Source organism: Triticum urartu, chromosome 6A (genome assembly GCF_056163025.1).
Source record: "Triticum urartu cultivar PI428250 chromosome 6A, HENAU_Tu73, whole genome shotgun sequence".
NCBI lineage: Eukaryota > Viridiplantae > Streptophyta > Magnoliopsida > Poales > Poaceae > Triticum > Triticum urartu.
This window is the reverse complement of record NC_141878.1, coordinates 406,166,630-406,192,927: the sequence shown is the minus strand read 5'-3', so window position 1 is coordinate 406,192,927 and position 26,298 is coordinate 406,166,630.

Genomic DNA, 26,298 nt, shown 5'->3' with positions numbered 1-26,298 from the left:
TGCAAAGTTGGATTGAGCAGGTGGTGCCATTGATCTATAATAGGAAATATGCAATCACTAAGCAATGTGTTTATGTAGAGTAATTCAAGCCTTAAATATAAATACTCCCATTGAAGTTGGCATCCCTCCCAAACTCTCAATGATTCAGGATCTGACTAGCACATGCGACTAGTGAGCTTTAGCATCACTACTAGACAAGATGCCTATCCGGTAAGCAACTCCTTGCTAATCGTATCCCCATACGACTCCTGTTAGTCGGGAAGGCATCTCATACCCCGGCCCCCAACCTTCTTTGCCACAAGGCCCAAAACCGTTTTGATAGCCTTGTCAAGTTAACCTGATGTAGTGCATGTCCGTGTTCGACACGAACCCTTCAGTTCAAGGACACCTAGCAGCACCCCAATTTTATGAGCCCACTGATACACATACTTGACGTGCCAAGGTGCAACATCGGGGATGGCAAATTGCTTGATATTAACGAGGGATCTTTCTACCATTCTAACATGTATAGAAAACAGGAAGCATAACAATCACAAATAAACATATATTGTGAAATAGTATGGCTCCTTCATGGATGTTCTTCCAGGCCGGCTCCGACTCCGATGACCATCTAGGAACTCCATCTTGTTTGTCACGTCGGGACGCCAAGCCACCAACCTGATCTCTATTATCCAACTACTACAACTAGTAATGAATTCTACATAGAGTCACAAGTCGACACGCAGGTCGTTATACAATATAATGACACAACTTTGGCTCCTGCCGGCTGACAAACATGACACATAGGCCATGTATAATTTACACACATGCATCACATACACATGAGCCATACTATTCACATCAAACCTGCAAAACAAAGTTACACATAGAATCGCATTCTATCGGTTTGAGTGATCGTGTACGAAATACAAAGCGCTACGCATACGTTTTCGGAAATCACAGATCACATCTGAACTCCGATCACACCGAATTTTCTGATCTAACCGATATTATCGATCATCCTGAGTCCAATTTGGATTTACGTTTCACTGTTAACCCCAATGGCAGATACCAACTGGTAGGGGTAGGTTGTGCCACGACCTCCTCGACTCTCATCAGAAAACATAGCCACATCGATCCCCATGTGCAATTGATCTCATCAACCGTGCACACAGCCGATCTCATCAACGACAACAGATCTCATCTATCGCCTCCACATATAAAATATGCATATGATCCGAATTCAAATCCTATAACGGAGGCTCTGATACAACTGTTGGGTTCTACGGTAGGGCGCGTCGACTACAAATTAAAATTTTCCTACGCGCAGAACAACCAAGAACATGCTACGGGAGATGGATCACAGATCGTTACCACTAGAGGCGCAGTGCTGTGTAGTGGAAGAAGAGTTGGGGCAGCGCGTCTCCTCCTCGCCCGAACTCCCTCGAACAGCCGGTCATCGGTTCGCACGTACAGGTTCGCCGGAGCGGCGCAAGTGCACCGGCTCTAATGGTATTCGCGCGTGCAGGAGGAACACCGTGCGGCGGACTACTATGTTCGATCACACAGTCGGCGGTCGAGTGGAGGTAGCTATTCGCAACACATGCAAACCCTGGTGATAGCGCCAAAGCGATCAATCTCATGAGTGTGCTGCACCCCCACTTTATATAGGCGTCCATCGTGGGCTCAACACTTGGGCCTCGCACGGACCCTAAAGCCCAAAATCTATTTGGCCTGGATCCGAGTCCGAGTAGGATCACTTCTGACTCATGGAGTCGGACCGGGCCTCACAGGTTCCTTCCCTTAAGTGTGCGACCCCTTTAGGTTCTTGTTCACTTGGTCACGAGTCATATCACATCCGACTCAGCTGGTCGGTAGCGTCCTCTAGCAAAGCATGCTGACTCCAAGTGTCTGATGAAGCTGGTTAGGCGAACCCGTACATCGCACATATGTTCCCTTTGCCACACGATATATATTGTCAGGCTCAAGGCGAATCTGTCATCCTTGTGCTAGCCCGACCTCTTTCTCGTTCCAGTGATGTCGACCACAAACCGGATTATCTCATAATCCTAATCGCATGGCCATGCTTATCTTGGTCGGGTCACACGAGGGGCCCAGAGTATATCTCTCCTGATCGGAGGTGCAAATCCCATCTTGCTCGACCATGTCTCGCAGCATGGGTCTGGACAAGCCCGAAACCTACCTTTGTAACTACCCAATCACAGAGTAGCGTTTGGTTGGCCCAAAGCAAGTCTGTCACCATCCCGAGTACATGTGCCAGCTCAGATCTTAGGACACAGAACGTATGCTGTACTAGAGACTCACAGATGACATATCGCTGCATCTCATAGTTGGGTCTGTCCGACTCGCACCTTATCTCAACTCGGATCTAACTACGTCGAATCTGACCAGATCCTTCTGAGTCCATATTATCCATTCAGCATCCAATGCTCCACGGCTAGTGAGACCAAGCCATCAACCATGTCATATGCTAGTCTAGTCGGCTGCGCATCCACACAGCCCTTTCGACTAGGGACCTTTTAGGACATTAATCATACAATGCATAGTCCAACAAACAAGTCACGTACTTGGTGATACACATCATTGATAATGTCCGAGGACTATCTTTATTCATAAACACATAGGAAATATCATCATACATGATTGCCTCTAGGGCATATCTCCAACATCTACCTCATTGATGTTCAAGCTACCGGGGGAAGAGATGAGAAGGTGTTTAACAACTACTTCCCTTTGGCCCTCAAGTCCAATGTGAGGTCTTGGCTGATGCACCTACAAGAGAACTTTATTTTGTCATGGGCTGACCTGTGCCATGAGTTCATTGGTGCCTTCACGTGTGGCCATCAAGAACCTGGCAGGCCCAGCGACTTGCAGATTCTCCAACAGAAGGAAGGAGAAACCCTCCATAAGTATTTATTGAGATTCAGCAAAGTTCGTAGAAATATCCCGAATATCCAACCGGTAGCTGTAATAGCTGCCTTCCAGTCCAATGTGTGCAACTGTCGTATTCGTTCCAAGATGAATGTATGGTTGCCCAGGACTATGAAGGAGCTTTACACTCTGGTACATAAGTGTGCTTGGATGGAGGAAGGAAGTTGCCCGGAGAGGAAGATTGCACCAATGTTGATTCAGAGGATGAGGATGAATCATCTAGTCAGAAAAAGAGCAAGAAACACCGTAAGAAGCGGAGAGATAAGGCAGTGATGACTGTTGAAGGATAAGGTACACCTAGTACCGGCAAAAAGGCCAAAGCTGAGGCCCCCGCCAAGAAAGCTTCCGTGTGCACTGACTGTAGGGAAGTCGCTACTACCGAGAAAGCCGGGAAAGGTGATGGGCCGTACTGCAAGATTCATCGGACCAAGGGCCACAACCTTCAAGAGTGTTATCAGGTTGAGCAGCTTGTCAAGAAACAGAGAGCAGAGTATGAGAAGCGTGTTAAGGAAAAAGGTCAGAATGTTGCTAGCAGTAAGGGTCAGGGTGGTGAAGTAAATCACCCCGGCAAACCCTTTTGGAACCAAGGAAATCCCGCCAAAGGTTGAGAGAAGGAAACCTGTGATGATGAGAGTGGTGGAGGGGATGAAGAGGAAACCAGTGAGCAGGAGTTTTAGAAGGCCACGGACGCCCTGTGCATTGACGGAGGTGCATCTCCGCACACTTCTCACCGCCAGCTCAAACGGTGGGCACGAGAAGTCAATGTCGTGGAACCAGCGCCAGAGGCCTGGAAGCCGCTGAAATGGTCTCGCATGTCCATCATCATTGACAAGGAGGACCATCCTAGCCGTACCACCGCGGTAGTGTGTTTGTCGTTGTTGGTCTCCCAAACAATTTGCATCCTCAAGGTCACAAAGATGTTGGTGGACGGCAGGGCCGGGTTGAATCCGATTTCCCCTGCAGTTAACAACAGACTTCAGATATCAGAGGAGTTAATGTTGGGAACGTAGCATGAAATTTCAAAAAAATTCCTACGATCACGCAAGATCTATCTAGGAGATGCATAGCAACGAGAGGGGGAGAGTGTGTCCACGTACCCTCGTAGACTGAAAGCGGAAGTGTTAGTTTAATGTGGTTGATGTAGTCGAACGTCTTCTCGATTCAACCGATCAAGTATCGAACGTACAATACCTCTGAGTTCTGCACATGTTCAGCTTGATGACGTCCCTCGAACTCTTGATCCTGCAAAGTGTCAAGCGAGAGTTTCGTCGGCACGACGGCGTGATGACGGTGATGGTCAAGTGATCCGCGCAGGGCTTCGCCTAAGCACTACGACAATATGACCGGAGGAGTAAATGGCGGAGGGGGGCACCGCACATGGCTAACAAAAATTGATCTGCCTTAGAGGTGACCTTTGCCCCCATATATAAAGGAGGAGAGGGAGGAGGCCGGCATAGGCGCGCCCCCAAGTGGGGGGGGGGGAATCCTACTAGGACTCCAAGTCCAATTCGGACCCCCACTTCCCCACTCCAATTCGGACCCCTTCCAAGTGGGGACGTGGAAGCCCCTTGGGGGCTGGTGTGCCTCCCTCCCAAGGCGCATGTGGCCCATTACTTCTCCTGGGGGTTCCGGTAACCTCCTGGTACTCCGATAAATACCCAAAACACTCTAGAACCATTCCGGTGTTTGAATACCATCATCCAATATATCAATCTTTACCTCTCGACCATTACGAGTCTCCTCGTCATGTCTGTGATCTCATCCGGTACTCCGAACAATCTTCGGTCACCAAAACGCATAACTCATAATACAAATAGTCATCGAACATTAAGCGTGCGGACCCTACGGGTTCGAGAACTATATATGTAGACATGACCGAGACACATCTCCGGGCAATAACCAACAGCGGAACCTGGATGCTCATATTGGTTCCTACATATTCTATGAAGATCTTTATCGGTCAAACCGCAATGACAACATACGTCATTCCCTTTGTCATCGGTATGTTACTAGCCCGAGATTCGATCGTCGGTATCTTCATACCTAGTTTAATCTCATTACCGGCAAGTTTCTTTACTCATTCCGGAAAGCATCATCCCGTAACTAACTCATTAGTCGCATTGCTTGCAAGGCTTATCATGATGTGCATTACCGAGAGGGCCCAGAGATACCTCTCCGATACTCGGAGTGACAAATCCTAATCTCGATCTATGCCAACCCAACAAACACCTTCGGAGATACCTGTAGAGCATCTTTATAATCACCTAGTTACCTTGTGACGTTTGATAGCACACAGGGTATTCCTCCTGTATTCGGGAGTTGCATAATCTCATAGTTAAAGGAATATGTATAAGTCATGAAGAAAGCAATAGCAATAAAACTTAGGGATCATTATGCTAAGCTAATGGATAGGTGTTGTCCATCACATCATTCTCCTTATGATGTGATCCCGTTCATCAAATGACAACAAATGTCTATGGTTAGGAAACTTAACCATCTTTGATTAACGAGCTAGTCTAGTAGAGGCATACTAGGCACACATTGTTTTGTCTATGTATTCACACATGTATCAAGTTTCCGTTTAATACAATTCTAGCATGAATAATAAACATTTATCATGATATAAGGAAATATACATAACAACTTTATTATTGCCTCTAGGGCAAATTTCCTTCAGTCTCCCACTTGCACTAGAGTCAATAATCTAGATTACATTATAATGATTCTAACACCCATGGAGTATTGGTGTTGATCATTTTTTTCTTGTGGAAGAGGCTTAGTCAACGGGTCTGCAACATTCAGATCCGTATGTATTTTGCAAATCTCTATGTCTCCCTCCTTGACTTGATCATAGATGGAGTTGAAGCGTCTCTTGATGTGTTTGGTTCTCTTGTGAAATTTGGATTCCTTCGCCAAGGCAATTGCTCCAGTATTGTCACAAAAGATTTTCATTGGACCCAATGCACTAGGTATTACACCTAGATTGGATATGAACTCCTTCATGCAGACTCCTTTATTTGCTGCTTCCGAAGCATCTATGTACTCTGCTTCACATGTAGATCCCGCCACAACTCTTTGCTTGGAACTGCAACAACTGACCACCATTCAATATAAATACGTATCCGGTTTGCGACTTAGAGTCATCCGGAGCAGTGTCAAAGCTAGCATCAACGTAACCATTTACGATGAGCTCTTTGTCACCTCCATAAATGAGAAACATATCATTAGTCCTTTTCAGGTATTTCAGGATGTTCTTGACCGCTGTCCAGTGATCCACTCCTGGATTACTTTGGTACCTCCCTGGTAAACTTATAGCAAGGCACACATCACGTGTGGTACACAACATTGCGTACATGATAGAACCTATGTTTGAGGCATAGGGAATGACTTTCATTTTCTCTCTATCTTCTGAAGTGGTCGGGCATTGAGTCTGACTCAATTTCATACCTTGTAACACAGGCAAGAACCCTTTCTTTGACTGATCCATTTTGAACTTCTTCAAAACTTTATCAAGGTATGTGCTTTGTGAAAGTCCAATTAAGCGCCTTGATCTATCTCTATAGATCTTGATGCCCAATATATAAGCAGCTTCACCGAGGTCTTTCATTGAAAAATTCTTATTCAAGTATCCTTTTATGCTATCTAGAAATTCTATATCATTTCCAATCAACAATATGTCATCCACATATAATATTAGAAACGCTAGAGAGCTCTCACTCACTTTCTTGTAAATACAAGCTTCTCCAAAAATGTATAAAACCATATGCTTTGATCACAGATATTCCAACTCCGAGATGCTTGCACCAGTCCATAAATGGATCGCTGGAGCTTACACACTTTGTTAGCACCTTTAGGATTGACAAAACCTTCTGGTTGCATCATATACAACTCTTCTTTAAGAACTCCATTAAGGAATACAGTTTTGATGTCCATTTGCCAGATTTCATAATCATAAAATGTGGCAATTGCTAACATGATTCGGATAGACTTAAGCATCGCTACGGGTGAGAAGGTCTCATCATTGTCAACTCCTTGAACTTATCGAAAACCTTTCGCAACAAGTCGAGCTTTGTAGATAGTAACATTACCATCAGCGTTAGTCTTCTTCTTGAAGATCCATTTATTCTCTATGGCTTACCGATCATCGGGCAAGTCAGCCAAAGTCCATACTTTGTTCTCATACATGGATCCCATCTCAGATTTCATGGCCTCAAGCCATTTCACGGAATATGGGCTCATCATCGCTTCCTCATAGTTCGTACTTTCATCATGGTCTAGTAACAAGACTTCTAGAACAGGATTACCGTACCACTCAGGTGCAGAACGTACTCTAGTTGACCTACGAGGTTCAGTAGTAACTTGATCTGAAGTTTCATGATCATTATCATTAGCTTCCTCACTATTTGGTGTAGGCATCACTGGAATAGTTTTCTATGATGAACTACTTTACAATTCAAGAGAAGGTACAATTACCTCACCAAGTTCTACTTTCCTCCCACTCACTTTTTGAGAGAAGCTCCTTCTCTAGAAAGAATCCATTCTTAGCAACAAATATCTTGCCTTCGGATCTGTGATAGAAGGTGTACCCAACAATTTCTTTTGGGTATCCTATGAAGACGCACTTCTCCGATTTGGGTTTGAGCTTATCAGGCTGAAGCTTTTTCACATAAGCATCGCAAAACTAAATTTTAAGAAACAACAGCTTAGGTTTGTTGCCAAACCACGGTTCATACGGTGTCGTCTCAACGGATTTAGATGGTGCCATATTTAACGTGAATGCAGCTGTCTCTAATGCATAACCCCAAAAATGATAGTGGTAAATAGGTAAGAGACATCATAGATCGTACCATATCTAATAAAGTACAGTTACGACATTCGGACACACCATTACGCTGTGGTGTCCCAGGTGGCGTGAGTTGCGAAACTATTCCACATTGTTTTAAATGAAGACCAAACTCGTAACTCAAATATTCACCTTCGTGATCTGATCATAGAAACTTTATTTTCTTGTTATAATAATTTTCCATTTCACTCTAAAATTCTTTGAACTTTTCAAATGTTTCAGACTTGTGTTTCATTAAGTAGATATACCCATATCTGCTCAAATCATCTGTGAAGGTCAAAAAATAACGATACCCGCCACGAGACTCAACATTCATCGGACCACATACATCGGTATGTATTATTTCCAATAAGTCAGTTGCTCGCTCCATTGTTCCAAAGAACGGAGCCTTAGTCATCTTGCCCATGAGGCATGGTTCGCAAGCATCAAATGATTCATAATCAAGTGAATCCAAAAGTCCATCAGCATGGAGTTTCTTCATGTGCTTTACACCAATATGACCTAAACGGCAGTGCCACAAATATGTTGCACTATCATTATCAACTTTGCATCTTTTGGCATCAATATTATGAATAAGTGTACCACCACGATCGAGACTCAACAAAAATAGACCACTCATCAAGGGTGGATGACCATAAAAGATATTACTCATATATAGAACAACCATTATTCTCCGATTTAAATGAATAACCGTCTCGCATCAAACAAGATCCAGATATAATGTTCATGCTTAACGCTGGCACCAAATAACAATTATTCAGGTCTAAAACTAATCCCAAAGGTAGATGTAGAGGTAGCGTGCCGACGGTGATCACATCAACCTTGGAACCATTTCCGACGCGCATCGTCACCTCATCCTTAGCCAATCTTCGTTTAATCCGTAGCCCCTATTTCAAGTTGCAAATATTAGCAACAGAACCATTATCAAATACCCAAGCGCTACTACGAGCATTAGTAAGGTACACATCAATAACATGTATATCAAATATACCTTTGTTCACTTTGCCATCCTTCTTATCCGCCAAATTCTTGGGGCAGCTCTGCTTCCAGTGACCAGTCCCTTTGCACTAGAAGCACTCAATTTCAGGCTTAGGTCCAAACTTGGGCTTCTTCCCGGTAGTAGCAACTTGCTTGCCATTCTTCTTGAAGTTCCCCTTCTTTCCTTTGCCCTTTTTCTTGAAACTAGTGGTCTTGTTAACCATCAACACTTGATGCTCCTTCTTGATTTCTACCTCCGCAGCTTTGAGCATTGCGAAGAGCTCGGGAATAGTCTTTTCCATCCCTTGCATATTATAGTTCATCAGGAAGCCTTTGTAGCTGGTGGCGGTGATTGAAGAACTCTGTCAATAACACTATCATCCGGAAGATTAACTCACAGCTGAGTCAAGTGGTTATGGTACCCATACATTCTGATTATGTGTTCACTGACAGAACTGTTCTCCTCCATCTTGCAGCTATAGAACTTGTTGGAGACTTCATATCTCTCAACTCGGGCATTTGCTTGAAATATTAACTTCAACTCTTGGAACATCTCATATGGTCCATGACATTCAAAACGCCTTTGAAGTCCCGATTCTAAGCCGTAAAGCATGGCACACTCAACTATCGAGTAGTCATCAGATCGAGCTTGGCAGACGTTCACAACGTCAGTAGTTGCTCCTGCAGCAGGCCTTGCACCTAGCGGTGCATCAATAACGTAATTATTTTATGCAGCAATGATGATAATCCTCAAGTTACGGACCCAGTCCGTGTAGTTTCTACCATCATCTTTCAACTTAGATTTCTCTAGGAACGCATTAAAATTCAAGGGAACAGTAGCACATGCCATTGATCTACAACATAGATATGCAAAAACTATTAGGTATAAGTTCATGATAAATTTAAGTTCAATTAATCATATTACTTAAGAACTCCCACTTAAATAGACATCCCTTGAGTCATCTAAATGATCACGTGATCAATATCAACTAAACCATGTCCGATCATCACGTGAGATGGAGTAGTTTTCAATGCTGAACATCTCTATGTTGATCATATCTACTATATGATTCACGTTTGATCTTTCGGTCTCAGTGTTCCGAGGCCATGTCTGTACATGCTAGGCTCGTCAAGTTTAACACGAGTATTCCGCACGTGCAAAACTGTCTTGCACCCATTGTATGTGAACGTAGAGCTTATCACACCTGATCATCACGTGGTGTCTCGGCACGACGAACTGTCGCAACGGTGCGTACTCAGGGAGAACAATTATACCTTGAAATTTTAGTGAGGGGTCATCTTATAATGTGACCGCCATACTACGCAAAATAAGATGCATAAAAGATAAACATCACATGCAATCAAAATATGTGACATGATATGGCCATCATCATCTTGTGCCTTTGATCTCCATCTCCAAAGCACCGTAATGATCTCCATTGTCACCGGCTTGACACCTTGATCTCCATCGTAGCGTCGTTGTCATCTCGCCAACTATTGCTTCTACAACTATCGCTAACGCATAGTGACAAAGTAAAGCAATTACATGGCGATTGCATTTCATACAATAAAGCGACAACCATAAGGCAACTGCCAGTTGCCGATAACTTTTACAAAAACATGATCATCTCATACATCAACGTATATCACATCATGACTTGACCATATCACATGCCAACATGCCCTGCAAAAACAAGTTAGACATCCTCTACTTTGTTGTTGCAAGTTTTACGTGGCTGCTATGGGCTTCTACTAAGAACCGTTCTTACCTACGCATCAAAACCACAATGATGTTTCGTCAAGTTTGTTGTTTTAACCTTCAACAAGGACCAGCCATAGTCAAATTCCATTCAACTAAAGTTGGAGAAACAGACACCCGCCAGCCACCTTTATGCAAAACAAGTTGCATGTCTGTCGGTGGTATCGGTCTCATGAACGTGGTCATGTAAGGTTGGTCTGGGCCGCTTCATCCAACAATACCGCCGAATCAAAATAAGATGTTGGTGGTAAGAAGTATGACTATGATCGCCCACAACTCTTTGTGTTCTACTCGTGCATATCATCTATGCATAGACTGAGCTCGGATGCCACTGTTGGGAATGTAGCATGCAATTTCAAAAAAAATCCTACGATCACGCAAGATCTATCTAGGAGATGCATAGCAACAAGAGGGGGAGAGTATGTCCACATACCCTCGTAGACCGAAAGCGGAAGCGTTAGTTTAACGCGGTTGATGTAGTCGAACGTCTTCTCGATTCAACTGATCAAGTACCAAACGTGCGGCACCTCCAAGTTATGCACATGTTCAGCTCAATGACGTCCCTCGAACTCTTGATCTAGCAAAGTGTCAAGGGAGAGTTTCATCAGCATGACGACGTGATGACGGTGATGGTGAAGTGATCCGCGCAGGGCTTTGCCTAAGCACTACGAGAATATGACCGGATGAGTAAACGGTGGTGGGGGGCACCGCAAACAGCTAAGAACAATTGTTGTGCCTTAGAGGTGCCCCTGCCCCCGTATATAAAGGAGGAGAGGGGAGGAGGCCGGCCTAGGCATGCCCCTAAGTGGGGGGAGTCCTACTAGGACTCCATGTCCAATGCGGACCCCTTCCTTTTACCGGAGAGGGAAAGGGGGAAGGAGAAGGAGAAGGAGAAGGAAAGGGGGGCGCCGTCCCCTTCCCCACTCCAATTCGGACCCCTTCCAAGTGGGGGGCACGCCAGCCCCTTGTGGGCTGGTGTGCCTCCCTCCCAAGACCCATGTGGCCCATTACTTCTCCCGGGGGGTTCCGGTAACCTCCCGCTACTCTGATAAATACCCGAAACACTCTGGAACCATTCCGGTGTCTGAATACCATCGTCCAATCTATCAATCTTTACATCTGAACCATTTCGAGACTCCTCGTCATGTCCGTGATCTCATCCGGGACTCCAAAAAATCTTCGGTCACCAAAACATATAACTCATAATACAAATTGTCATTGAACGTTAAGCGTGCAGACCCTACGGGTTCGAGAACTATGTAGACATGACCGAGACACATCTCCGGTCAATAACCAATAGCGGAACCTAGATGTTCATATTGGTTCCTACATATTCTACGAAGATCTTTGTCTGTCAAACCGCAATGACAACATACGTCATTCCCTTTGTCGTCGGTATGTTACTTGCCCAAGATTCGATTGTCTGTATCTTCATACCTAGTTCAATCTCTTTACCGGCAAGTCTCTTTACTTGTTATGTAATGCATCATCACGTAACTAACTCATTAGTCACATTGGTTGCAAGGCTTATCATGATGTGCATTACCGAGAGGGCCCAGAGATACCTCTCTGATACTCGGAGTGACAAATCATAATCTCGATCTATGCCAACCCAACAAACACCTTCGGAGATACCTGCAGAGCATCTTTATAATAACCCAGTTACGTTGTGACATTTCATAACACACAAGGTATTCCTTCGGTAATCGGGAGTTGCATAATCTCATAGTCAAAGGAATATGTATAAGTCATGAAGAAAGCAGTAGGAATAGAACATAACGATCATTATGATAAGCTAACGGATGGGTCTTGTCCATCACATCATTCTCCTCCCTGTTCAAGAATTCATCTGATTAACCAGTTAAATTCCCAATTAATCCCTACTCATAGGGTCACCGAGTAGCCGATAACCCAAAAAATCATTTGATTAATTGATTAAATGGACGATTAACTTGCCGATTAGCCGATTAATCCCCTACTCGCTAGCCAACCGAGCAGCTACCAATTAACGATTTCCTCAACAATGATTCTCCTAATGATGTGATTCTGCTCATCAAATGGCAACACATGTCTATGGTTAGGAAACTTTACCATCTTTGATTAACGAGCAAGTATAGTAGAGGCATACTAGGGACACATTGTTTTGTCTATGTATTCACACATGTATCAAGTTTCCGGTTAATACAATTCTAGCATGAATAATAAACATTTATCATGATATAAGGAAATATAAATAACAACTTTGTTATTGCATCTAGGGTATATTTCCTTTAGTTAATCCCAGCAGGAGCCAACCTAAGGGAAAGATCACATTGCCGGTAACATTTGGGGGGGAGAACTAAACTACCGGACTGAGAGGATTGTGTTTGATGTGGTTGATCTCCCCTTGTCGTACAATGGGATTCTTGGACGCCCGGCCCTAGATAAGTTCATGGCGGCATCCCACTATGCCTACAACACCTTGAAGATGCATGGGCCACTGGGACTCCTCACCATCCCATCAGATGAGAAGGATGCAATTATTTGTGTGGACAAGATATACCAGGACGCAGTTGCGGCGGATGCAGCGGCTGTAGCAGTTCCTGCCAAGGAAAGCGAAGGAAAAAGAGGGATTGTAGGAGCTCCGGCAAAGAGTCTAGGAAGCGTGCCCCCACCGAGTGCATGACACCCATTGACGACGTGATGGAGTGTTCTAACAGTAAGAAATCCAAGGTCGCCGCACCCCAAGTGAAGAAGGTCCCGGCAGGGCTGGCTGGCGTTGATGGTACTTTCACTATCAGTGCTACCCTCGACGACAAATAGGAAAGCGTGTTTGTTGCCTTCCTACGGGCAAATATCGATGTGTTTGCCTACCAACCATCTCATATCCCCGGTGTTCCCAGGGAGGTAATCAAGCACCACCTTGCTGTCTGCCCGCATGCCTGGCCTATCGAGCAGAAAGTCCAGAAGCAGGCCTAGGAGAGGTAGCAGTTCATTGCAGAAGAGAGCAAGAAACTTGTGGCAGCTGGTTTGGTTAGATGAGTGCTGCATCCCACATGGTTGGCAAATCCAGTAGTAGTCCGGAAGGCTAATTGGAAGTGGGGACTTTGCATGGATTTCACGGATCTCAACAAGGCTTGCTTGAAAGACCCATTTCCTTGCCGCGTATCAACCAGATTGTGGATTTCACTTCAGGTTGTCATTTGCTCTCCTTTCTGGACGCATACTCTGGGTATCACCAAATCTTCATGTCCAAGGAAGATGAAGAGAAGACGTCGTTCATCACCCCATGTGGTATGTACTACTTTGTACGCATGCCATTTGGATTAAAGAGTGTCGGGTTCACTTTTGCAAGGGCAATCCAGATTGGTTTTGAGCCACAGTTGCACAGAAACATAGAAGCTTATATGGATGACATTGTGGTCAAGACCAAGGATAAGGCCACCCTTATTCAAGATTTGGAGGAGACGTTCACTAATCTGCGCAAGATCAATCTGAAGCTCAACCCGGAGAAGTGTGTGTTTGGTGTTCCCTCCAGCAAGTTGCTTGGGTTCTTTGTATCCCACCACGGAATCGAAGCCAATCCTGACAAGATCAAGGCCATCAAGCAAATCCAAGAGCCAAGGATAGTTAAGGATGTGAGGCGTCTGACAGGATGTGTTGCCGCATTAAGCAGATTCATCTCCTAGTCTGTTGAGCGAGCCCTACCGTTCTTCAAAATTTTGAAGAAGGAAGGTCCTATAAAGTGGACCCCAGAAGCAGATGCAACTTTGCAAGAGTTAAAGGCGTACTTGTCCTCTGTGCCTACCTTGGTTGCCCCAAAACCCCAAGAGCCATTGTTTCTATACTTAGCGTCAACCAATCAAGTGATTAGTGCAGCCTTGGTAGCACAGCGAGAAGTGGATGAGGTAGAGAGTCAGCAGAGACCGACAGAGTCAGAGAAAGATCAGGACGGCGAGGAGCACGACAACAAGAGCAACCCCAAGGACGTGACAAGGAAGAAAGTGGTACATCACCTAGTGTACTTCGTCAGCTCCTTGTTACAGGGGGCTAGATCGAGGTACTCTGGCGTGCAGAAGTTGATCTTTGGTCTCGTTATGGCCTCAAGGAAACTTTGCCACTACTTCCAAGCCCATGAGATCACGGTTGTCACTCGTTTCTCGTTGCAAAGGATACTCTGAAACCCTGAGGCTACCGACAGAATTGTGGAGTGGGCTATGGAGTTATCCAACTTTGGTTTGAAGTTTGAGAGAACATCAACTATTCAGAGCAGGGCATTGGCAAAGTTTATTGCGGAATGGATGCCAACCCCTAATGAGGAAGTGACAAAGACAGTTATCCCCGGCAAGGAATGGCCCCAAGACTGGATTATGTATTTTGATGGTGCTTTTTCCCTACAAGGTGCAGGAGCTGGTGTGTTTCTTGTCGCCCCCTCTGGGGAGCACCTGAAGTATGTCGTCCAAATGCATTTTTCCCGGGAAGAAGCCACCAACAATACAGCTGAGTATGAAGGGATCCTTGCCGGGCTCAGGATTGCAGCCGAATTGGGAATTAAGAAGCTGATCATTCAAGGAGATTCACAGCTTGTGGTGAGACAAGTCAACAAAGATTATCAAAGTCCATTGATGGAGGCATACGTCAAGGAAGTGAGGAGATTGGAGGAGCACTTTGACGGATTGCAAATAGAGCACGTACCCCATGCGGAAAATAGCATAGCTGATCATCTGTCAAAGTGTGTTGCGCAGAAGCTTCCTGTGGAACCAGGGACTTTTGTTCTCTATCTCACTCAGCCCTCCGTATCCCCCGCAACAATGGCCCGGAAGAGGATAAAGTTGGTTTATGGTAAGCCTCTCCCGGTAGAGCCGTCCGCTCATGGCAGAGACCCTGCCGGAAACAACTCCTCACAGGCTGCCGGACCATCCCCTCCAGCCGGGCCCATGGACCCTGCGAAGGAGGCTGGTGCTCCCGTAGCAGAGGAGGCGCCGCTAGCCCTCATTGCCGAGCCCCAGGATCCAACTTGGGCAAGGCACATTGTCAACTTCCTCCAAACCGGAGAGTTTCCCGACGACCAAGATGAAACTGAAAAAGTAGCCTGGAGGGACAATATGTATCAGTTTGTCGATGACACTCTGTACAGAAGGAGGCCCAATGTTGTGAAATTGAAGTGTGTCTGTCGAGAAGAAGGAAAGGAACTGCTGGCTCAGATTCACAGAGGAATGTGCGGCTCTCACATTGGATCAAGGGAATTTGTTGGGAAAGCATTCCAGCAAGGATTCTATTGGCCCACAACTCTCCAAGATGCGGTCGAGCTAGTCACAAAATGTGAAGCCTGTCAGTTCCATTCCAAGAAAACACACCTGCCTACCCAAGCTCTTCAAACAATCCCTCTACCATGGCCATTTTCGGTCTAGGGGCTCGATACCTGTCGTGGTTTTGTCACGGCAGATGTCCTAGAGAAAGGACTTAGTCGTGGAGCCATCGCAACGGGTTAGCTTGAAGGGGTTAAAGCGGACACAGGGACACAAGAGAGTTTATACTAGTTCAGCCCCTTCGATGAAGGTAAAAGCCTACGTCTAGTTGTGATGGAATTGATGGGGTTTCGATGACTAGGAAGCAAACAAGCTTCGCCTAAGTCTCGAGTTGTTGTCTGTCTTCTGAACCGTCGCCGGGTCGTCCCCTTATATACATGGGTGACGCCCGTCGGTTCACAGATTCCCAATACCGGCTCATAGATGTGTCCGGTTTGGTCTCTACTTATTCCTAACTTATAACACAAGTTACATACCAACGCCAGTTTCTGGCTACAGGCCTTGAACCGACTATGGGCCTTGAGCCCTCATCTGCCTTCTTGGGCTTTAACATAATTACCTACTGATGAAGTTAACCCGGCCCAGATAGGCCGGTTTACGCCCAGTAGTAATATCCCCAACATTAGGCCCCAGATTGATTTGAACCGGTTCATGTCAATCCTTAGCAAAAATCTTCACCTTCAATATCTTCTTGTAGTTCGTTGAACCACCGTGATGTCATCTTCTCTGGTCGTTGTAAACCGGCGTGACATCACCTGTTATAAAGAAACTTATCCATGATACCTTCTTTGTTTAATAGGTCTGCGACAATCGAGGCGACAGCTCCGTTTCCAGACCCACGGTTCCTTGATTTTCGCGCCTGACTCCTGTCCCTTGCCTTATAAATAGGACCAAAGGGTCATTTCCTTTTCTCCCCTTCGTGCCCTTCTACTTCGTCTTCCCCGCGTCGTCCAGCTTCGGAGCTCCACCGCTGTCGACGACCTCTGCTCCAACCTTGGCCGCTGCATCACCCTGACTGTACCAGAGCATCGCGGCGACCTTCTGTTTCTTCCTCGGCTTCGGTGAGTTCTTCATCTTTTCCTCCGTAGATCCGTTCTAGGGTTTCCAAGTTCTTCAGAGTTCATCGTCTTCTTCGTATTCATATGATAGATCCTGGATGAACCTATGAATCTTTGCTCTGTGTAGCGGTATTTCTTAGCATCTGCCTTTACTTATATGCCTCAAGACCATAGATCTACCTGTATCTTTGCCCATCGATTCGATACTGTTCTTTTTTGAACTTTGAATATTTTCCTTCTTTTCTGAACTTGCTTCAGATCCGTCACTGTAGAGAGATCTTGTGAAATCTGTTTCTGTACACTTATCTATCTGCAATCTCAACTGTTTCAATGCTTAGATCCGGCAGTTTAACTTTGTAGAAAAATTGCCAAACCGGTATATACCATTAGTCCCCTTGTTGAACCGCCAGATGCTGTTGCTTCATAGAACTCTGGTTTAGATAGAGTTGTCTCCGATTTAACATTGTACATACCAGTGCACTTTAATAAATGCATTCTTGAACCGGAATTACCTAGTAGATTTCATCATGGCCAAGCAAGTATATGAGTGCAACTGGTTTCCTTCTCGCTTCACAGAGACTCAGCTGAACAATTTAGTCCTGATCGGCGCTTTAGGCAGCAAAAACACCATCCATTGGAGAGCTCCTGGCAAAGAATGCCCTCCCACACCTCAAGAAGGAGAGGTCGTGGTTTTCGTAGATCACTTAGCCTGGGGCTTTAAGCCGCCCGGTTCTAAATTTTACCGGGATGTTTTAGCCGATTTTCAACTCCACCCACAAGACACTGGTCCCAACTCTATTACAAACATGTGTCACTTCCAAGTGCTCTGTGAGGTGTTCTTTCAAGAGGAGCCCACAGTGGAATTGTTTAGAGATTGTTTCCATCTAAACCGCCGTACTGAGTTTTCTGACGGTTCCAATACGGAGTTGGGTGGTGTGGCGATTCAGAAAAGGAAAGAAGTCACATACCCTCACGCCAAGCTGCACAGCCACCCCAAAGAGTGGAATCAAACATGGTTCTATTGCAGAGACACCTCCCCTGCTGGTGAAAATCCTTTGCTTGGTTTTCGTCCGGAGCGGCTTAGCAATACACACCCCTTTCCGCAAAGGTTTACTGCTAAGGAGAGAAGCAAATACGCTCCTCAACTGTCCAAGCTCAGAGCCTTCATGGACAATGGTTTAATAGGAGTTGATCTCGCTCGCTGTTGGATATCGTGGAGCATACTGCCCCTTAGTCAGCGCTCCGGTTTGATGTGCGAGTATACTGGCAGTGTTGATGACCCATTGCGGCATGCTAACATCCAGCTTACCGACGAAGAAATCACAGAGGCTGTGAATAAAATGCTGAATGAACCGGAACACGTCTATGCTCGAACCGGCCTGCTTCCCTTCTGTGCCACCAACAAACCGCCAGCTGTAAGAGTTTGATTGTTCTTTTTTTTCTTGAACCTGTTATTGATATACCTGGTCATTGTTTAATATCAATACCTGTTTGAACAGGGCAATGATCCGTTTTGGAGCAAGAAACTGCCGCAGGAGAAACCAGAAAAACCCGACTAACTGGAAAGACCAATCCGGCAAAAGACTAAAGCTGTGAAGAAGACTACCCACAGGAAAAGAACCACTGCATCCTCTGATCCGGCCGCTGATGACGATGTGGATAATCCAGACCTTGAGGTAGAGCTTGACTCACTTGGCTTATTTTTCATGCATCTTATTGATGATGATATTTGTCAGGATGATGCCGAAGCCAGCCATGCTGATGCTGCAGAGGTAATTATTCTCTCTTCTGATTCAGCACCTTTGCCTTCACTAAAAATCCGTCAGGCAAACCGGAAAGTTAAATTTTCTCATCCCCTTGCTTACTTGGATCCCAAATTTCTTATGAAGACCCAACAGCACGAAGCTCACCGCACAACCCGGCACATCGGCCAGGTAGTTACCTCCGCCGGTTTACCGAACAGTCCGGTTCAGAAACGCCGTTCAGAGGTCTCTAATTTGCCTGTCAGTGCTTGTCCTAAAGCGGGCTGTTATCGTCAACCTCTTAATCCATCTGACTCCGATTATCAGGTTACTTCCCACTCATCCTCTGGTGAGTCATCGGCTACTCTGCTGCCACCCCTCAAAACGGTGCTTGGGTAAGCTATACTTATCATAATATTTCCGGTACATCACCTTGGAACATATGCTGTATTTGACTTTGTTATTCCTTTCAGGGCCAAGCCTAGGCCGAGCAAGAAGGCTCGCCTGGATAAAGCGGCTGAGGAGGATGCCGTCCCTGAACCGGGCAAAACACCAGATCTTGAAGCGGCTATTCCTGAAGACATACCCAATGATCCACCGCAGCAAGATGACGATCTTATTGCTGAAGATAGGCCTATTGATACCTCAAGTCCTGCCAACCAGCCCACAAGCCCCATTCGTATTGAGAAATCCACCGGTCCAACAAAGCCTGCTGATAAGCCAACGGCCCCAGTGCAAACCGGCGACACCAAGGATGATGAAGTTTCTATTACTGGCATTGGCCATACAGAGCCAAGCAATCCTGTCGCTTTGTCTAAACATACTGCCAAGGAAGAATTTGCTGCCTTTGGCAAGGGCAAGTGGAATGTTGATCTGGCGACCTACGCTGCTCTGAACGCCCAAGACATCCATTCCGGCTATCTGAACCAGCTGTACACCAGTCGTGACTATGAAGCCGGTCTGGTTAACATGATGAAAGATAAATATGAGGTAACTTCCATATGCTCTTTCCTGCTTGTATGCGTCAATTCTTGCTGACTCGCCTAGCCCTGAAGGACCGGTTTGTAATCTTCTTTCAAACCGGGACTTACTAATATAAATCTTAATGCCTCGAAATTCATTGATGTAGCCCCCAAGGGCCGGTTCAACTTAGTGTAGTTAAACCGGGACTTAAGTAATTAATATCGCCGCATCGGAATTTATTTGAACAAATAGCCATTAGCCCCCAAGTGCCAAGTTGAATACTTGTATTGAGCTTGGGACGTTATAATCAAGTGAAATATGAAGATCAAATAGGCATTAGCCCCCAAGCGCCAAGTGCATAACTTGTTTATGTGGTTGGTGCTTCAATTCTTGCACTGCTTGCTGAATCATATAACTGTCTGTATGCAGGCTGAGCTGAAGACAAAAGAGACCCAAATCGCCGATCTCCAAGAAAATCTGAAGTCCCAACAGACTGAAACCTCAAAAGCAAAGAGGAGTTGACCAGCGCCTTAAGCGTCATGGAACAGCTTAAGAAGGATTTCAAGAAGGAGCGGGCAGATTGGGCTACTGAAAAATCCGCTTTAGCCAAACGAGCAGAAGACACCGAGGCTGCACTAAAATCGGTGGTGGATGAACTGACCAGCATAAAGCGGCACGAGCATGCCATGACTGCTGCTATCTTTGGTAAGCCGGTTTGATTTCTGAATTGATTCTGCCGTCTTACAGAGCTGCCGGTTTGTTAATCCTTTGTGATATTTCAGGGACACGCATTGGTCATTTGGGGTCAGATGTGCGGAAGAAATTAAAAGCCGCCTATACGTTGATCGAACAACTGTACACTGGTGCGCAGCGGATCATCTGTACTGCATCCCACAACAAGCCGGCGGCTACTTTGATTCAGGACACTCTGCAGAAACTGTCAGTGCTTCCTGCCCGGGTGGAAGAGCTGAAGAAATCTGCTGCTCGAACCGGTGCGATCAATGCCTTAATCCGGGTAAAAGCTTGGGTGCCGGATTTTGATCCTATTGAAGCGGCTCAGGGCTATCCCAGCTTGAAGGAAGACAGGTCAGAGTTTAGTGAAGCGGATCTGCGAGCAATAAACCGGGAGGTGCGTCCGCTAGCTTGTCAATTGGCTGAAGAAGAAGACTTATCTCATTATCAAGCCCACTATGACAATCAGAACAAGCGAGTAGCTGCACCAATTCATGAAGCGGAAAATCTTATCCCTCCAATCCGTAAGCATACTTACGCCCCCGATATTGAACCGTCATTGCTGATCCATGGTGAAGCTATTTTTCAAGCATTAATGGGAATCGACTGGACAACTGTTGATTTCCAGCCGCTGGGTAGAGAAACTGAAGTTGCAGCGGCGTGAGATGACCCACAACCATCAGGCCAGGCTGGTGACCAAGCTTGACCGGCAGCCGGTTTAAACTGCTTCCCCTTTGAAAAACAATGATCTTGTTTTGGGCACCATGTTGCCTTGTAATTGGCTAGCTGATACTCTTGATCTTAATATGCCTTCGTGCATAACTACTGCAACTTGTGCTTTCTTTGGGTTATGAACTTTCCAAAGTATTTTCTGCAACATAAAAATCTTAAAGTGCCACCGCGGTTGTACCGTTAGGCGAGTATGATGTCTGCATATATAAAATCAAAACATCTAAAATTTAAGTATATGATCAAATCTTTGAGATACATAATACCTGCCATCATTGGGCATGAAGCTGGCTTAGCCAATCTTGAAGCGGAGGTTTCATAAACCCACACTGTTGGAGGAGATAGCAGCTCCTGTATATATATATATATATAATGCCGGTTTACCATGTAAACCGTGCTGGGTTATAATAAAGCACCGTGTTACTCCGTAATAGGATGTTAACAAAAAATCAAACCGGGAAAATAGTCTCCGGATTAAAAATGAACCGTGTTCCGTCAATTGACAGTGTGAACCAGTTTTTAAAATTTTGTCGGTTTAGAAAACGCAACAAAAAGAAATAAATATCTATCAAAGAAAATTGTGAAGCAAAGGCAATGATAAAACCATTTACAAAAAGAGGCTTATTTGAGCCGATCAGATGGCGTTACCATGGTCGGACATGACCAAGCTCCCGATAGGTGTAGCTATGGTTCAGGTCAGCCAGGTCCCCAAATGAAACCATGGCATTTATGCCGATCAAGTGGCATGGTAATGGTTCGGGTTCGACCAAGCCCCCAAGTGATTCTGTGGCCTTAGGCCGATCAAGAGGCGTGACTGGTTCAGACGTGACCAAGTCCCCAAGTGATCTAGTGGCTCTCGCCTATCAAGAGGTGTTGCATTGGTTCGGACACGACCAAGCCCCCAAGTGATAGAACATGATGCTTTTTGAAAAGCTAACTCAAGGGGTAAACCGGAGGCCGCTTTAGAACAACTCCGTGTAACCACACATGATGTAAAAGGATAGATACCCCGCTTTAGCTGAGGTTCCGGTTTATTATATTTAATCATAATATATACATCGTCGTAATATGTACACAAGTAGAGCCAATGGCTCAGGTATAGTAAGGCCGAAGATGAGCTATGTTCCACGGCCTGTTGGTCTCCTCCTCTGATGTACATGAGTCTTTATGCTCTCGAATATCGATCAGATAGTATGACCCTTGTGCAGATTCTTGCTGACCGCGAAAGGTCCCTCCCAAGGTGGGGATAGCTTATGCATATCAGTGTGATCTTGGATGAGCCGAAGCACCAAATCTCCTTCCTGAAAGGTTCTGGTTCTGACTCGGCGACTGTGATAACGACGAAGATCCTATTGGTAAATCGCCGAGCGGGCGGCTGCTATGTCACGTTCTTCATCCAACAGGTCCAAAGCGTCTTGCCGTGCTGTCTCATTGTCCGCTTCAACATAAGCCGCCACACGGGGTGAATCATGACGGATATCACTGGGGAGAACCGCCTCCACTCCGTAAACCATGAAGAACGGTGTGTATCCTGTTGATCTGTTGGGTGTAGTATTGATGCTCCATAACACAGATGGTAACTCTTCTACCCAACAACCGGGTGTTCTTTGCAAAGGAACCATAAGCCGGGGCTTGATGCCTCTCAAGATCTCTTGATTAGCCTTTTCCGCTTGACCATTGGACTATGGGTGTGCCACCGATGAAACATCGAGCCGGATGTGCTCCCGTTCGCAGAACTCCTTCATGGAACCTTTGGACAAATTGGTACCATTATCTATGATGATACTGTGTGGAAAGCCAAACCGGAAAATCACTTTTTTATGAACTGAACCGCCCTGGCCGCATCACACTTGCTAATAGGTTCTGCCTCCACCCACTTTGTAAACTTGTCAACCGCCACCAGGAGGTGGGTCTTCTTATCTTTGGACCTTTTGAAAGGCCCAACCATATCCAGCCCCCAAGTCGCAAACGGCCAAGTAATTGGAATCATTCTCAATTCTTGAGCCGGTACATGAGCACGTCTTGAAAACTTTTGGCAACCATCACACCGTCTGACCAAATCCTCCGCATTAGCATGAGCAGTTAACCAATAGAAGCCATGTCGAAACGCTTTAGCCACCAGAGATTTTGAACCGGCGTGGTGACCACAATCTCCTTCGTGGATCTCACGCAAAATTTCACGGCCTTCTTCAGGAGACACACAACGTTGAAACGCCCCTGACACACTGCAATGATGCAACTCGCCATTGATAATAGTCATGGACTTGGATCGCCGGATTATCTGGTAACTCGTCCCGTTTCTTGTACGCCAGGTAAGGAAGCGTCCAATCCGGAATAACATGAAGAGCTGCCACCAATTGAGCCTCCAGATCAGGAATAGCCAAATCCGCTTCACCAGGGATCTTGATCGACGGGTTGTGCAGCACATCCAGAAAAACATTGGGCGGGACCGGTTTGCGCTGAGAGCCCAGCCGGCTTAAAGCGTCCGCCGCTTCATTCTTCCGTCGGTCCACGTGGTCCACCTGATAGCCTTTAAAGTGACCTGCAACAATATCCACCTCACGATGATATGCTGCCATGAGTGGGTCCTTGGAGTCCCAAGTGCCAGATACTTGCCGAGCCACAAGGTCCGAGTCACCGAAGCACTTAACTCGACTTAGATTCATCTCCTTAGCCATCCGGAGACCGTGGAGCAAGGCTTCATACTCAGCTGCATTGTTAGTACAAGGGAACATTAAGCGGAGAATGTAACAAAACTTATCACCTCGTGGGGAAGTTAATACGACTCCAGCCCCCGAGCCTTCGAATTTCCTGGATCCGTCAAAATGGATGGTCCAATATGTGTGATCCGGATTTTCTTCAGGTGCTTGCATTTCCGTCCAATCATTGATGAAACCAACAAGTGCTTGAGACTTAACCGCCGTCCGAGGCACATACTTTAAACCGTGCAGCCCAAGCTCTATAGCCCACTTGGCGATCCGGCCAGTCGCTTCCCGGTTCTGGATGATATCCCCCAAAGGAGCAGAACTGACCACCGTAATTGGGTGCCCTTGGAAGTATTGTTTAAGCTTCCGGCTTGCCATAAAAACTTCATACACCAGCTTCTGCCAATGCGGATACCTTTGCTTGGACTCAATGAGTACCTCGCTGATATAATAGACCGGACGTTGAACCGGATGCTCCTTAACTGCCTCCTTTCGCTCCACCACAATAGCCACACTGACCGCACGAGCATTAGCAGCAACATATAGCAGTAACGGCTCCTTATCAATGGGAGCGGCGAGCACAGGCGGATTGGCCAATTGCCGCTTTAAGTCCTCAAATGCTTCATCAGCAGCGGAACTCCAGAAAACTGATCCGTCTTCTTCAACATCTGATACAAAGGGATTGCCTTCTCACCAACACGACTGATAAACTGGCTTAACGCGGCAATCCGGCCTGCCAGGCGTTGAACATCATTGATACACTTCGGTTTAGCCAGGGAGGTGATGGCTGTGATCTTCTCCGGATTAGCCTCAATTCCCCTATTGGACACCAGAAAACCCAATAACTTGCCCGCCGGTACACCAAAGACACACTTGTCCGGATTAAGCATCATCTTGTACGTCCTCAGGTTACCAAAGGTTTCCTTCAAATCATCAATCAGAGTCTCCTTCTCCCTGGACTTAACCACGATATCATCCATGTAAGCATGTACATTACGGCCAATCTGCTTGTGAAGACAATTTTGTACACACCGTTGATAAGTTGCCTGGGCACTCTTGAGCCCAAAGGGCATAGAAACATAGCAGAAGGCTCCAAAGGGAGTTATGAATGCCGTCTTCTCCTGGTCCTTAACTGCCATTTTGATCTGATGATAGCCAGAATATGCATCCAAAAAACTTAAACGCTCACAACCCACCGTAGCATCAATAATTTGATCATTACGGGGGAGGGCAAAAGGATCTGCTGGACAAGCTTTATTAAGATCTGTGTAATCCACACACATGCGCCAGGTGCCGTTTTTCTTAAGGACTAGCACCGGATTGGCAAGCCACTCAGGGTGAAAAACTTCAACAATAAAACCAGCTGCTAAGAGCCTGGCTACCTCTTCTCCAATCGCCTTGCATCTTTCTTCGTTAAACCGGCGGAGGAACTGTTTCACCGGTTTATATTTAGGATCCACATTAAGGGTGTGCTCAGCGAGTTGCCTCGGTACACCTGGCATGTCAGAGGGCTTCCATGCAAAAATGTCCCGATTCTCACGGATGAACTCGATGAGCGTGCTTTCCTATTTCGGATCCAAGTTGGCACTGATGCTGAACTGCTTGGACGAATCGCCAGGTACGAAGTCAACAAGCTTAGTTTCTGTTGCCGATTTGAAATTCAGGGCCGGATCATGCTCCGTAGTTGGCTTCTTTAATGGAGTCATGTCCGCCGGATCAACATTGTCCTTATAATACTTCAGCTCCTCGGTGGCACAAACCGACTCTGCGTAGGCCGCATCTCCTTCCTCGCACTCCAAAGCGATTTTATAGCTTCCGTGAACCGTTATTGTCCCCTTGTGACCCGGCATCTTGAGCTGCAAATACACATAACAGGGCCGTGCCATAAACTTGGCGTAGGCCGGTCGCCCAAACAGGGCGTTATATGGACTTTGGATTTTCACCACTTCAAACGTCAATGTCTCCGACCTGAAATCATGATCATCCCCAAAGGCCACTTCCAGAGCTATCTTACCAATAGGATATGCTGATTTTCCAGGTACCACACCATGGAACACCGTATTAGACGGTTTGAGATTTTTATCTGTTAGTCCCATACGACAGAAGGTCTCATAGTACAAGATATTAGTGCTGCTCCCTCCATCCATGAGCACTTTGGTGAACTTGTAACTATCGGATTTCAGGTTCCGGCAGACCCTTGAGGTTCGAACACTGGGGTGCGCGCGGAGATTTCACCTCCTACCTACCTGCACCCCTCCGCCATGCTAGGATCTAAACTACGGAAAAACAACGCAAGAGACACAAGGTTTATACTGGTTCGGGCCACCGTTGTGGTGTAATACCCTACTCCAGTGTGTGGTGTGGTGGATTGCCTCTTGGGCTGATGATGATGAACAATACAAGGAAGAACAGCCTCGCGAGGGTCTGTTCTTGGCCGGGGCGATGAACTGCTGGGAGGAGTTCAGTCACCTTTCTCTCTCTCTCTCTCAACCAACCGACCGAACCCCTCTCTATGTGGGTGGCTGGTCCTATTTATAGAGGCCTTGGTTCTCTTCCCAAATATCGAGCGG